A 15,183-nucleotide genomic window follows, 5' to 3' on the forward strand; every position below is an offset into this window, starting at 1 on the left:
GCGAATGCAGCTGGAAAGAAAAAGGAAAAAGATGCGGAACGATGGCAGCTGGCCCATAGGCACACAGTGGCCAGCGACAGTCAAAAATTGGAGTTTTCTATTCTGTAACCATTATACTACTGTGGAACCATTATATTAGAGACGGTGATAACTGAATTGCCTATGAATACAAACACTTGTTCAAATGGTTCTGAGCACTATGGGACGTAACATCTATGGTCATCAGTCCCCTAAAACTTAGAACTACTTAAACCTAACTGGCCTAAGGACATCACACACATCCATGCCCGAGGCAGAGAAAGTCCCTGACCGCGCCGGGAATTTAACCCGGGAACCCGGATGCGGGAAGCGAGAACGCTACCGCACGACCACGAGCTGCGGACACACATACTAGTGATTTTACTCCAATGTCTTCGCGAAAATCTACGGCGCGGATCCGAACCGCGCTCGTTAAATTTTTTCGTTTGTAGCTACTGGTTTCCGCACCGTCCTGGAATCTGAGAGTATTGACTTTCCACGATTTAGCAATAAATGTAATCAGCATTGCTGAGCGCTATGGGAAATGCAGTAGATTTTAAAGTTCATTGCTGTTTCCCACTTTGAGAAGTGTATTTATATGGCGTTTTTATCTGATTTTTGTTATGACAATTTCTCCTCCATCGTTCTGTTTCTTTTATCCTGTTTCAAATTTTCAGTGATAACTTCAACAAAGCATTACCTGTGTGTTCTGTAGCCGTTATGTAAGCCAGTATATTTTTTAAATTTAGGGCTCAGATTAGGGAGTACACAGAGAGGAAACACGGCTGCAATCCATGCGCTAAAATTTAGTGCGCACGCGCGAAGTCTGCTATATTGAAACAGAGTAAACAGTTGTTAGAGGCAAAAGTATACGGATAAAGTTTCCTAAATTTTATTAATTGCGCAGTTTAGCTGCTGTGTTTACCTACAAACAAACATTTGTTGTATGTAAAGTAAAAATTAGAAATACATGTTAATACTTTACGCCGTGCTGTTGTTATACTGAACAGTAGTAAAAGAAAAGGCGACACAGGAATGTAACGAGCGGTTCCCTCAAAGCGGCTGATAGCAGTACTACATGAGAAAAGTGATTTGCCGATTTTCTTGCTGTTAACTTGCTGTTAATAATGAGGTCATTAAACTGTAAAATATACTGTTATGCAAATGAAGCAAAGCTACATCATTTTCTAGAATTAATTTTTTGGCAGAGGTTCTCCTTTTATTTTACAACATTAAAAAGACTTGTTTCGGATTTGCGCATTTTCTTCACTACATAATACCTCTCATTCGTTTCTGAAGAAACTAATTGACGTGCACAACTGATTTCTTTCGTGCCTTACAGTTTTGTATTACACCTTGAAGATGAAGAGTCAATTTGTTCGATATTGCTCATAGTGTGATACTTAATTCCCAAGTAGTCCGTACCGTAAAATTTGAAGAGTTTGCAGTGAAAAATGTGGTCTCTGGCTGCTGTGCGTTTGGTTCATTTCCAGTCATAAATGTAACACCCACATCGAAATGGTTAATTTAAAGTTAGAAGGAAAGCCACATCTTACAACAGCATAGAGAAAATAGGAGTTACACTATTTTATTTGAACGCGTTGGCGCCGAACTCGCTGCCTGAGCGCACCACATGCTAGCAGGTTGAAACTGTCAGTCCTGAGTAGTTCGTGTAAAGGCCGGTTCCCACTAGAGCGCGGCGTGCGGCAACGGCAGCGGCAAGCGTTTTCCGCTTTGACGCGGCGGCTCGCGGTATTGGCGTCCCCACCTGGAAGCGGCAGACGCTAGCGGCAGCCAATGACGGACCGCCACTGAGGTACGGGGCGGGACCCACTGAAACGCCCGGTGCGTTTGATTAACTGTATCTTACACCTACATGAAGGAAAGACGAAGTTGGGTGAAGACATACCAATTTTTCATTCTCTGTACAATGTACTCTTTCACATATTTCATAATTCATGTTTTCTCATTTCAACATAAACAGATTTCATGACTACCGTTCACGATTGTTCACTATCCCTAACACATTGAAACAATGTACGATAAGAGATTATTCAGGTAGTTAAGCGAGACAAAAATTTAAAATGTGATACGGTAGCAGGTACACGAAAACGGTAAGAACACAAAGGCTAGGTGGAAGGGATGAAAGTGGAAGCCACCTGATAGAATTTCCCACAGAGCATAATGTAATCATCGCCAGCACCTTGCTTAAGAATCACGAAAGAATAATATAAATTTGGAACAGAGTTTTCGAAACCAGATTTTAAATTGTAAGGTATTTCCTGGTGCAGACGCAAACCTGACTGAAGACTGTCAATAGCAAGAAAAGCGTTCTGAAAAAGAGAATTTGTTCACATCGAATATAAATTCTAATGGTTGGATACTATTTTACAAAGGTATTTGTGTGGAGTGCAGCCTTGTATGTAAGTGAAATGTGGACGATGAACAGTTCTGTCAAGAAGACAATGGACGCTTTCAAAACGTGGTGATCAATAAGAATGCTGAAGATTAGATACGAGGATCGTGTGACTAAAGAAGTAGTACGGAACTAAATAGAGGAGGAAGAGGAAATTACGGCACAGCCTTGACAACAATAGGGGTTAGCTGACAGGACGTATTATGGGGCATCAAAGAGTGAGGACAAAGGGGTTGGGTGATAGTATTCTGATAATAATCATCTGTTGAAATGCTATTCTACTATTTTATCTATTACTGTAAGCAGTGAACTTACTCTTCCATGCACTCCTCCGCAAAACATTTAAACCAAAACTGAAATCAGCTGAACACCAAATCTTTCAACCACCGTCTGACAACTACTGGATTTACTTCCAACTTTCTATAATTATCACTGGCTAGCCACACATACATACAGATATAACGAGAACAAAAATAAACAAACATTAGTTTTCAGCATATAATTCTGCAGATTGGCAACATGTACATCAACAAACCAGACAGGAAGGGACGTGAGGTGAACACACTGTAGTTATGACTTCAAATCGGAGTTTTCGGTAAAACGTCTACAGCTAGTGACAGAAGAAAAAAGAATGAACATGAAAATGTGCTTATGTTCCATAAGCTAAGTTTTAGTTCAACCTCCAGCATGTGACCAGGTGAGGCGAAACGTATATGTCCGCCAAAAACTCGATTCACTGTAAGTAATCAGTCATTCACGTAAAAAAAGATGTGAACTGTTTTATAATCTGCAAGTATCACATATCAAAACAAAACTTAATCATTCTAGATTCCACCGAAGATGCCTTAAAGTAAAAGGCGAAACGCGCGTTGAATCTGTAAAGTTTACTGGATAAAGAAAAAAAGTTTGTTATTTACCAAAGGAAATAATCAATAGCTGTAGATATTTAGTAAATTATATTTTATGACATATCAGCAAATTAGTTTCGGTTTAACTTCTCATTCCACATGCTATTAAATGCTGTTGAAAACAATTCATCTATCCCTTCTGAAAAACTGTAGTTAGTTTCATATCTCGGTAGATAAACAGATTTAGGATATTTATCATGCAACGAAATACATGACTTTTCACAAGTTATCGTTTGCAAAAAAAAACACGTTTCGATTTCTTGAACCGTTTACGAAATTTGCGGTTGATACAACCACACAGTTTACGACGAGCAGGGCGAAGTATCGGTCGCGCCGCGAGCAACCCGCGCGCGGTCACGGCACAGCCCGTCCGCCGACATATCATTCAATATCTCGAGAACGGTGATAGCTATCGATCTGCTCTCACCTTTAAAAACAATTTCGATATGTTGACTAAATTTCATACGCAATAATGTATTACCTAAAATGAACTGTACGCAAAGTCCACGCAATGCGTTTTTACCTCTGCACACTCATTCATATTTCGTGTAAACGTTTACTTAAATGCGATACAGCAAGTAACCACGACGAATAACGAAAAGAAATTCGGTCCTTTATCGAGAGAAGATATCAGGCTGTAACATGACCAAGAATCAAATTTTTCTACCGAATAGTTTCCTTGGAATCGGATGATAAGTATTTCATAGCTGCCGCCGCGTCCGCGCCAGCGGTTCGGCGAAAGTTCGTGTGGCCCGGGAGTCCGTACCTGACGTCACGCTCAGCGCGTTCTGTGATTGGCGGCGCGCACCTGGAGCGCGGCACGCGGCAGCGGAAGCGGTTCGACATGGGCAGACCGCGACGCAGAGCCCGCCGCGCCTTGCCGCTGACGCCGTTTCCATGGCAACCACGCCGCTGACGCGCGGTTTTGACGCGCGGCAGCCCTAGTGGGAACCGGCCTTAAGCAGACGCACATTTCTCGAAATGAGTGATTCCGATTTATTGTTGTACTCTCCTGGAAGAAAAGATGAAAAAGACCTTTTACTCAAGCATTTGCATAACAGGCAAACTGAAATCCCATCTTCCTTATGACATGTATCAATCCTCATGTATTAAACGAAAATGTTTCATACTACATATTCTTTTATAGTGAACTTACAGGTCTGGGCCTAACTCAGAAAGTTTGTATAAACTAAATTTTAATGCAGCCTACTGTCATCTTTTAAAGTAAAACTTATGTGTTACTCTTAGATTGAAAACGTGAATGAAAATTCTAGCCCTGGTACAAACACAGAAACTCGTGCAGGTTGTCCCATAACGGCTGTTTCTGTTGGAAGTCAAGTTGCTTTGTCAGGTCAGTCAGAGAGGAGAATAATGAAGAATTTGAAAAAAGTTGCTGCAAGGAAAAAACGATATTTACAAAACAAAATAGCTTCATTGTCCTCTGAACCTAAAAACAGTGGCAGTTCACAGCTTTCTAATGTGACCTTTTAATTTTTAACTAAAACTTTATCAACTTTTTTGACTGGATGTTCCCTTTTCTAAAAATCTTGAACCAGTTAAGTTTCATAAAAACGTCCAACTCGAGCCACAGTAGTAAGCAGCCATCGCTTCACGTTTACTCGGTTTCAGTACGGCGCACTGCATGCGCACCAAATCGGTAGGAAGTAAGTTTTTTGTTTTTCCTTCTGGCGAGGGGAAGGGGGGGTGTACCTTCACCACTTGCTTGGCCTTTGGCTTTAGAAATTCAGTAAACGCAGAGGGCTTCACGGGAGGGTACCGCGCGTGGTGTGTGTGTGTATGTGTGTGTGTGTGTGTGTGTGTGTGTGTGTGTGTGTGTGCGCGCGAGAAGTTTACAAAAAGAGTGACTCGGCGACTGTAGCAAGGAGGAAATTTTGCCGTGATCGTGAACTGCGTAATACAAATTATGCTCGAAGTGTTCCCCGTGTCTGGAAATGGGTCAAAATCTTTGAAGAGAGTCAAATCGAAATCAAGGCCATCGAGAACAAGCAAATCCTTGGAGTCTGTTAATGACGATCCTCACCTCTCCATTAGTAAGCTAGCCACTGCTTTAAATGTGCCTAGATCATCACTGCACCGAATTGTGAAAAAAGACCTTAAACTGCACTCTTACAAAATCGAGTTTGTGCAGGGAGTAAAGCCTCAAGATGTCAGACATAGGCTGCAGCTCGTTAATGATGTGACTGACTGCTCGTCATTTAAGATCTTGTTTCCTGAAGAGGCACATTTTCACCTGAAGGGTCACATCAGTAAGCAATATTGCCACTACTGGAGTGCAACGAATCCTAAACAAAACCATGAAAAACCTCTTCATTCGCCAAAAGTTATTGCACGAGCAGCGATGTCAGCACGAGGAATAGTTGGCCCGTACTTTCTTGAGTACGAGAGTAGTTACAGTAAATTTCAAACGTTGTGTGAAGATGTTGGTGCCTTAATTGTGAAACTTCCCTGGTGTAACTGAAGAACGTGGGTTCGGCAAGACGGAGCCACAGGGCACATGTTCATTGCATGTAAACTGAGAATCCGTGAAATTTCCACTGGGAAGTTGATATCCTGGAGGGTTGACATGAATTAGCCCCCAAGCTATCGGGATTTGAGAGCCATCGATTTTTTCGTATAGGGATATGTCAAATCTAAAGTGTACATCAATAATATGGCTTCACCAGAGCAACTGAAAGAAAATATCCGTTGCAAAGTTTCAGCCATCCTATTGTCTACGTGCCGAACCGCCAAGCAAAATTTTTTCATTGTTTAAGAGTGCCATAGACTTTCTCGATTGCATTGAAATGCCATTATTTTTAAGAATTAAATTCCTAAACTTTTTATTTCGGTAATAGAGATTTTTTTAGATATACATTAACCTCTATTTTATTTTGAGACGTGAGATACAAACTTTCTTTTTGAGACCTTCTGTAGTGCGAACACTAAGAGACAAAAGTGTGGCTTGTTCCGTCTTGCTCCGCTTCTACCCCAAGGTTGCTTTCTTGCTGGGAGATAGTGGGTGAAATTTCCATTAATGTAGTGCAATAAAACACGTCTTCGTCTTTTTTCCCGATGATCCACATTTCATTCTATGTATTTATTAATTGTTAAATTGGGGCATTATCGTAATATAATGTGGTTCACTGCTGACTATATACTAACTTCCAGAATCAAATTACTATCACTGTGTCGTCCAGTGACAAGAAATATTGGAACATCGCCGAATTAGCATGAAAATCATTCCAGTACAGTATTACACATGTACTGCATGGATATGGGGTCCCTGTCCAGACCAATATGATAGCATACCGGTAATGCCTGAAGCTGTGTATGTTCATGCAGTTTACAGGGGGAAATTCTAAAGACACCGTGTTGTCACTCCCGAACTGCAGTAAGTATAATAATGTCAAATTGGCAACAATCTCAAAATTTATCCATTCTGTAGATTCTGTAGGTAAATAAACTGTTCCTCCAAGTTATTTTGTTTAGTGTGCACACTTGTACAACTCACCTACATGAGTGTGGGCCCAATGAATATGCTAGTGGCCACCATTTGATGAAAACCGCTCCCCTCTTATCAGCAAACACGGACTAAAGCGTAACTTACAGGGATAATTGGGAATAGAAAAAAAAAGAATTTGCCTCAACTGTGTTAATGATTGAACAAAAGTTCAATAATCGACCTGATACTAAATCCTCCTCCTGAAGACAAGAATTTTTCTATTTTAAAATCCTGTTTAAGCTTTCCTAGCAGAGTTGTCACTAAACGACAGACTTCAATAATTTAAGGGAAGATACCTACAAGCAAGAGCTTTTAACATATTAGAAAACTGAAAACTTCTCACACAGCTGTCTGGTAGGCAAATGGCCTCAGTGCACAGGCTGGCTATAATGTTACGGATTCTGAATGTGTAATGGAATCGTAATTTAAATTTAAAATCCCTGCTCCATCAATACCCTTGGTTCCCAATCAGATGGCTTCTGGGGCCTGAGTAAGTTGCCAAGGAATGCAGTGGAACCTCGCTAAACGAGATCCTCCCGTAACGCGCAATTCGCGTAACGAGCAAAACAAATTGTAAAAAAGTGACTCGCTTAACGAGCAATGTTTCGCATGAGAGTAAGATTTAGTGTGACGTCACCAGCCACTCGAGCGTTTGGGGGGGGGGGGGGGTTCAACAATATGAGCACCTTTCATTGTTGGTAACGACATGTGAACAATGTGTTTAGTACGTACTGCAGTTTGGGTTTATAGCTGTTCCTGCTACCATCTTAGTGCTGCTTGTGATCACACATTTTTTTAAATTTGTGTTCACACAGTGTTTCTTTATGTGAAAATTTTAATAGCCTCCATAGAAATGTCCCGAAAATAAACCCATAAGAAGACCAGAAGAGAAAGAAAATGACCTTAGAAATGAAACATAAAATCATTGGAAAAAAGCGAACTTGGCATGAGCGTTGCTAATGCAGCACGCACATAAAATCTGCTTACATTAACTCAAGAACAAGATTAAGTAGACAGATGTTTCAAAGAGAGTGACAGGAGTCTCTAAACAACGGTTTCGTATTCTGGACGGTGTCGAACGGTTGCTCCTTACATGGCTAAATGAAAAGCAATTGCAAGGCGACACTATTAACAAGAACATCATTCGTGAGGAGGATTTTCGCCGATCTCGTTAACAAGACGCCAGGACCATCAGCGGCTGAGGAAGTGCTTAAGGGAAGCTGTGGGTGGTTAGACAAGTTTAAGGGAAGAAGCTGCAGTCACAGTGTTGTGAGGTGCCACAAAGCTGCCAGATCCAGTACAAAGGCAGCAGAGAACTTAATCAGCAACTTCAAGATGGTTGTAGATTCTGAGAGTTATATGGCGCAACAAGTTTTAAATGTGACGTAACAGGTCTGTTCTGGAAAAAAGATGCTGAAGTGTACCTTTATAATAGAGGAGAATGCATTGCTCGGTCACAAGTCAATGAAAGACTGTCTCACATTACTATTCTATACCAATCGAAGCAGCAATTAGGAAATTAAACCGCTGCTTGTTTACCATTCAGAAACGCCGTGAACCTTCGAGAAGTGTAAAGTCCAGAAGAGCACTCTAAGTGTGATGTGGAGGTCCAACAACAAGGCTTGGTAGACGTGTGATCTTTTTGTGATTGGATGAATTAAGTGTTCGGTCTTTCTGTGAAAAAAATATTTGCTAGAGATGACTCTGCAACTCTGTATCTTGCTTATTATGGATAACACTTATGCCCATTATCCAGGCCTACAAGAGCAACTTCTTGACAAATCAATTCATCAAGATCCAATTTCTGCCTCCCAACACCACTGTTACTCAAGCCTATGGAGCAGCAGATTATTTCTGACTTTAAGAAGCTCTGCACTAAAACATTCTTTGAACATTGCTTTGAGTTTCCTGAAGCAATCAATTTCGCTCTTAGTTTCGGAAGTATCAGTTACACATTGTTGCCTGCATCAAGATGATCAAACAGGCATGGGCCCCCCCAGGGGGTCCACAACTCTTTTGTGGATACGTGCGTAGCGAGCACGGGACCCCGAGCTAATGTGGCCCTCCTTCCTTTCCGGGCTGCATACCTTCCCTTCCCTTTCCGCATCCTTCCCTATCCCCCATCTTCGTCCCTCCTCCCCTCACCTCTGGCTCTTTCCTTCCCTTTCTCCCCCTCTGGGAGTATGGTTTGTGCCTACGTCCGGAGACGGACGCTCGTAAATGTACTGCATTCTTCGCCTTCTCTGCTTGTATGTCTTCATCCTTCCTTTGTCCTTCTCTTTTCCTTACCTCTTCTCTTTACCCTTTTCTCCGCTGCGGCGTTTGAGACCCCTCTTCTTTCCTTTCCCTTTCCCTTTCTCTTTTTTCCTCCCTGTGCGTGTCTGAAGGCCGACCCACGCATTTTCGTGCGTAGCCGGTGACAGGGTAACGCGTAATTCCCCGCCCCGGGTAGACAGGTAGGACACGTACATACCCCCTGGTAACGGCCAGGTCCAGGGAGGGGTGATTACCCGAGCTGATACCTTCCGAAAGTGCCGATTGGTCCCTCCGTCCGATTGTCGGGAGGTGTGACCTGAGGTGTGAACAATCACCTAAGGCGGGTGTGCCCTCAGAGAGGGCCCCCACAAGGGAGGAGCGCGCCATCGGAGACGCCGGTAATCATGGGGGATTCTTCCGCAATGGTTTCCTCACCTTCCACTATGTCTGCTCACAAACGTAAGTTCACAGAGTCTCAGCCACAGACAGTTCTTCCATCGTTGCCACAGTTCCTTGTTGTTTCTCGGTCTGACGGTCACGACTTCTCCACGGTCAACCCTTTCATTATTCAGAAAGGTGTCGACGCAATTGCAGGTCCTGTAAAGTCTTGTTCCCGATTACGGAATGGCACCCTGTTGTTAGAAACAGTCAGTGCCCTCCAGGCACAAAAATTGCTGCGTACCTCACTACTACAGACCTTCCCTGTCCGGGTGGAACCGCACCGTACTTTAAATTCCTCGCGCGGAGTCGTTTATACACGCTCCCTCGATGGATTGTCTGACGAAGAAATTCAGCACTACCTGTCTGACCAGGGCGTAACGGCTGTTCATAGGGTTATGAAAAGGGTTGACACGAACATCATTCCAACCCGCACTGTCTTCTTGACATTTGACAAAGTTCAACTCCCATCGAAAATCAAAGCAGGCTATGAGATAATTTCCGTTCGCCCTTACGTCCCAAACCCTACGCGTTGCTATCGGTGTCAGCGGTTCAATCACACCAGCCAGTCCCGTTCCAATCCGGCCAAATGTGTTACGTGTGGCAAGGATGCCCATGAGGGTGCTTGTCCACCTCCATCCCCTCGCTGCATCAACTGTATGGGTGACCACGCTGCTTCCTCTCGAGATTGCCCCGTTTTTAAGGACGAAAAGCTCATCCAGGAAATCAGAGTGAAGGAAAAGGTGTCGACCTTTGCTACTCGAAAATTATTCGCCAGTAGACAGCCCACCATGCCTCAGACAGGAAAATACAGCACTGTCCTTGCTTCTCCTCGGCCAACAAAGGAGGCGGCCACGCAGACTTGCGACCTCACCTTTAGTGCCACGGTCGTCAGATCGGCCAGCGCAAAGATCGCCCGTTCAACCTCACCACTTCCGCCTGCCCACTCTATGGATCGGGTTCTGCTAAATCTCGAGCCCAAAAGGCAGACACAAAGACATCGAAAAAAGAGCATACTGGTGAAGAGTTTTTACGTATCCGAACTTCACAACCATCGGTTCCTCCTTCCGCTAATCATCATACTTCCAAGAAGGCTTCAAAGAAACCCAGTTCCTCTCTTTCTCCGCCAAGGCGTGTCCCATCTACAGCACCACCTGGCGGAAATCGCCCTCGGCCGTCTTCTGTGTCGCCGAGGCGCACTGCTGGCGGCCGATCAACCGGCCGATCGCTGGTGGCAGGAGCTGCTCCTGACCAACCTATGGATCAGGATCTTCTGCCTTCGGCTGAATGCCATTCCATGCTGTCGGTCGCAGGCTCTGAGCAGTCGTCGAGTTGACGGCGACCTTGATCACATTCCTCCATTTTCTGTTCACCCTATGTCCATTATCCACTGGAATATCCGCGGCATTCGAGCCAATCGGGATGAATTGTCGGTCCTCGTACGATCCTACTTGCTGGTCATCTTCTGTCTTCAGGAAACAAAGCTGCGTCCCCATGACCGCTATGTTCTCCCTCATTTTCAGTCCGTCCGATATGATCTCCCCTCTGTTGAAGGCACTCCAGCCCATGGAGGACTCATGATTATGCTCCATGAAACTCTCCATTATCACCCAATCCACGTAAACACTTCCTTCCAAGCTGTCGCCGTCCGTCTTTCCCTTTCCGGATACACATTCTCTCTTTGTACTGTATACATTCCATCGTCCACACCAATGGCACGAGCTGATCTCCTTCATCAGCTTCCACCCCCCCCCCCCCCCCTATTTGCTGGTTGGGGACTTCAATGCCCACCACCCGCTTTGGGGATCTCCACATCCTTGTCCACGTGGCTCACTATTGCTAGACGTCTTCCACCAAGCGGATCTAGTTTGCCTCAACACTAGGGTCCCTACATTTTTGTCTGCCTCCACGACAAATTTATCTCATTTGGACCTTGCGGTCGGTACTGTTCCGCTAGCTCGGCGCTTCGAATGGTTCGCCCTTGATGATACACAATCGAGTGACCACTTTCCATGTGTCCTTCGACTGCAGCCTCAACTGCCATACATGCGCCCGCGACGCTGGAAGTTAGGTCAAGCTGATTGGACACTTTTTTCGTCTCTAGCGACATTCGATGACCGTCACTTTCGTAGCGTCGACGATGTGGTCACACATATTACCGACGTTATTCTTACAGCTGCGGAACATTCAATACCACGCACCTCCGAATTGCCCCGGCGCCCCCCAGTTCCTTGGTGGAACGAGGCATGCCGTGACGCAATACGTGAGCGGCGACGTGCTCTCCGCGTTTTCCGCCACCATCCTACTTTGGCCAACTGTATCCGCTATGAGCAGTTCCGTGCGCGATGCCATCGTGTCTTCCGCGATAGCAAGAAGGCAAGCTGGAAATTCTTTATTAGCTCATTTAACACCTTCACTCCCTCCTCGGAAGTTTGGAGTCGGCTTCGACGGTTCTCAGGCGCGCCTAGTTTCTCCCCGGTCTCTGGACTCACTGTCGCGCATGATACATTCGTGGACCCCGTCGCAGTTTCTAACTCGTTGGGTCAGCACTTTGCTGAGATTTCGAGCTCTTCAAATTACCCGCCAGCGTTTCTCCCGAAGAAACTTGCAGCGGAAGTGCGACATCTTGCTTTCTCCTCTCAAAATCGCGAAAGCTACAATACCGTTTTCTCCATGCGGCAACTCCAACATGCACTCTCTTCTTCTCGCTCCTCCGCCCCAGGACCGGGTGGTATCCACGTCCAAATGTTGCTGCATTTATCAACCCATAGTCTACGTTACCTCCTTCGCCTTTATAATCGAATTTGGACCGACAGTACTTTTCCCAGACGATGGCGGGAAGCTATCGTCGTTCCTGTTCCGAAACCTGGAAAGGACAAACATCTCCCCTCTAGCTATCGCCCCATTTCTCTCACGAGTAGTGTCTGTAAGGTTTTGGAGCGTATGGTGAATTACCGTTTAGCTTGGTGGCTGGAATCCCGCAGTCTTTTAACACCTGCCCAATGCGGATTCCGAAAGCATCGTTCTGCAGTTAACCATCTTGTTGCTCTCTCCACTTGTATCATGAAAAATTTTCTCCGGAAACACCAAACAGTAGCAATATTTTTTGATCTGGAGAGAGCAAACGATACCTGTTGGAGGACAGGCATCCTCCGCACACTGTTTTCTTGGGGCTTTCGAGGTCGGCTGGCCCTTTTTCTTCGCGAATTTATGGCAGAGCGCACATTTAGGGTGCGGGTGAACACTACTCTCTCCCGTACTTTCTCCCAAGAAAACGGGGTACCCCAGGGCTCCGTGCTGAGTGTTGTACTGTTTGCGATTGCCATAAATCCAATTATGGATTGTCTCCTTCTTGATGTCTCGGGCTCCCTCTTTGTGGACGATTTTGCGATCTACTACAGCTCTCAACGGACCAGCCTTCTTGAACGACGTCTTCAAGGATGTCTCGATCGCCTCCACTCGTGGAGCATCGAAACCGGCTTCCGTTTTTCTCCCAGTAAGACCGTTCGTGTTAATTTTTGGCGACGTAAGGAGTTTCTTCCGCCCTCCTTACATCTAGGTCCTGTCAACCTTCCGTTTTCCGAAGTCGCTAAATTCTTGGGTCTTATGTTTGACAGAAAACTGTGCTGGTCCTCCCACGTTTCCTATCTTTTGGCTCGCTGTATGCGATCCCTCAACACCCTCCGTGTCCTGAATGGTACCTCCTGGGGAGCGGACCGAGTGGTCCTTCTCCGCCTCTATTGCGCCTTAGTGCGCTCGAAATTGGATTATGGAAGCATAGTCTACTCCTCTGCTCGGCCGTCTATTCTTCGGCGTCTCGACTCTATCCACCACCGTGGATTACGTTTAGTGTCTGGAGCTTTTTACACCAGCCCTGTGGAAAGCCTTTATGCTGAGACTGCTGAACCTCCGCTGTCCAATCGGCGAGCAGTCCTTCTGAGTCGTTATGCTAGCCATCTGTCTTCCATGCCTGCTAATCCAGCCCATGACATTTTTTTCTACGCCTCCTTTGATGTAGGGTATGCAGGCCGCCCCTGCTCCCTACTACCACCGGGAGTCCGCTTCAGTCAATTGCTCCATTCTCTTTCCTTCCGCTTTCCTAAAACCTTCTTGACAACTTGGGGTACAGCACCGCCTTGGCTCCGTCCCCGGATCGACTTGCTCAGAGACCTATGTCAGTTTCCCAAGGATGGTACCCCTTCACTTGTTTATCGTCGGGCATTTGCTGCTCTATGTGCACAAATGAAGGGAGCCACATTTATTTACACAGTTGGCTCGAAAACATCGTTAGGTGTAGGGAGTGCCTATATTGTTGGCGACACCCCAAATCACTTTCGGCTTCCCGACCAGTGTTCGGTTTATACTGCGGAGCTTTACGCTATTCTCCAGGCTGTCCACTACATCCGCCGCCATCAGCGGATACAGTACGTTATCTGTTCAGATTCTCTCAGCTCTCTCCTCAGTCTCCAAGCTCTTTACCCTGTGCACCCTCTGGTCCACCGGATTCAGGACTGTCTGCGCTTGCTCCACCTGGGGGGCGTCTCAGTGGCGTTCCTCTGGCTCCCAGGACACGCTGGTATCTGTGGAAATGAGGCGGCCGATATTGCAGCCAAGGCTGCAGTCTGTCTTCTTCGGCCAGCTATTCAATTGATTCCCTTCGCCGATCTACGGAGCGTTTTATGTCGTCGTGTTCTTCATTTATGGCACGCACATTGGTCTACTCTTCCCCCATAATAAACTGTGGGACGTGAAAGCTCTTCCCTGTGTTTGGACCTCTTCCCTGTGTTTGGACCTCTTCCTTCCGAACGCGTCGTCGGGAGGAGGTAATTTTAACTAGACTCCGGATAGGGCACTGTCTTTTTAGCCATCGACATCTTTTAAGCGGCGATCCTCCCCCACTCTGTCCCCACTGCTCTCAGCTGTGGACGGTAAGACACCTTTTAATTGAGTGCCCCTATTTTAATCCGTTACGCTCCCGTCTACAGCTATCGCCTGATATATCGTCGATTTTAGCAGATGACACGCGCTCAGCCGATTGCGTTCTCGAGTTTATTAGTGCCAGTGAAATGACGTCAGTCATTTAAAGCTTTTTTTGGGGACAACTACCCCTTTATGTAGTGGATTTTTAAGCCTTCCTTCTGCTTTTCATTTCTCCAATTTTAGGACTTTCGTTCCCATTGCCGCTGGTTTCCATTTTCGGTTTTTTACTTTTTCCTAAGTCACGGACCGGGCGCTAATGACCATAGCAGTTTTTCACCCTAAAACCAAAACCAAACATAAAACAGGCATGGGAACTGGTTACCAAGAAAGCTGTCACTTCTTCTTGGAAGAAGTTTTGGCCAGAATGCATTGTTGAATGTCACTCTGAAGCATATGAGTCAGTACTTCCGGAGTCTGTAGTCAGTGAGTTGTGGCTTTGGCCGAGAGTATTGGACTAGAAGTGGATAACAATGATGTCAATGAGCTTGTGGAAGATCACAGCCAAGAAATGACCACTGAAGAGCTTATAGATCTGCAGTGTTTTTCACAGCAGGGAGTTGTGGAGAAGAGTTCTTCAGATGGGGAGGCGGAGGCAGAGGTGGTAAAGCAAAGCAGCAATCTTCTGACACAATAAGAGAAATGCTGAAAGCATGGGAATCGGTTGC

At 45.4% G+C, this 15,183-nt stretch overlaps 1 protein-coding gene across 2 annotated transcripts in view; it reads left to right on the top strand.

Annotated features, from left to right (window-relative positions):
* Positions 1 to 15,183, top strand: part of LOC124775090 (ATP-binding cassette subfamily C member 4-like) — a 254,271-nt gene that overhangs the window by 100,975 nt on the left and 138,113 nt on the right. The gene's annotated exons all lie outside the window — the stretch shown is intronic.

This window comes from Schistocerca piceifrons, chromosome 2 (genome assembly GCF_021461385.2).
Source record: "Schistocerca piceifrons isolate TAMUIC-IGC-003096 chromosome 2, iqSchPice1.1, whole genome shotgun sequence".
Taxonomy (NCBI): Eukaryota; Metazoa; Arthropoda; class Insecta; order Orthoptera; family Acrididae; genus Schistocerca; species Schistocerca piceifrons.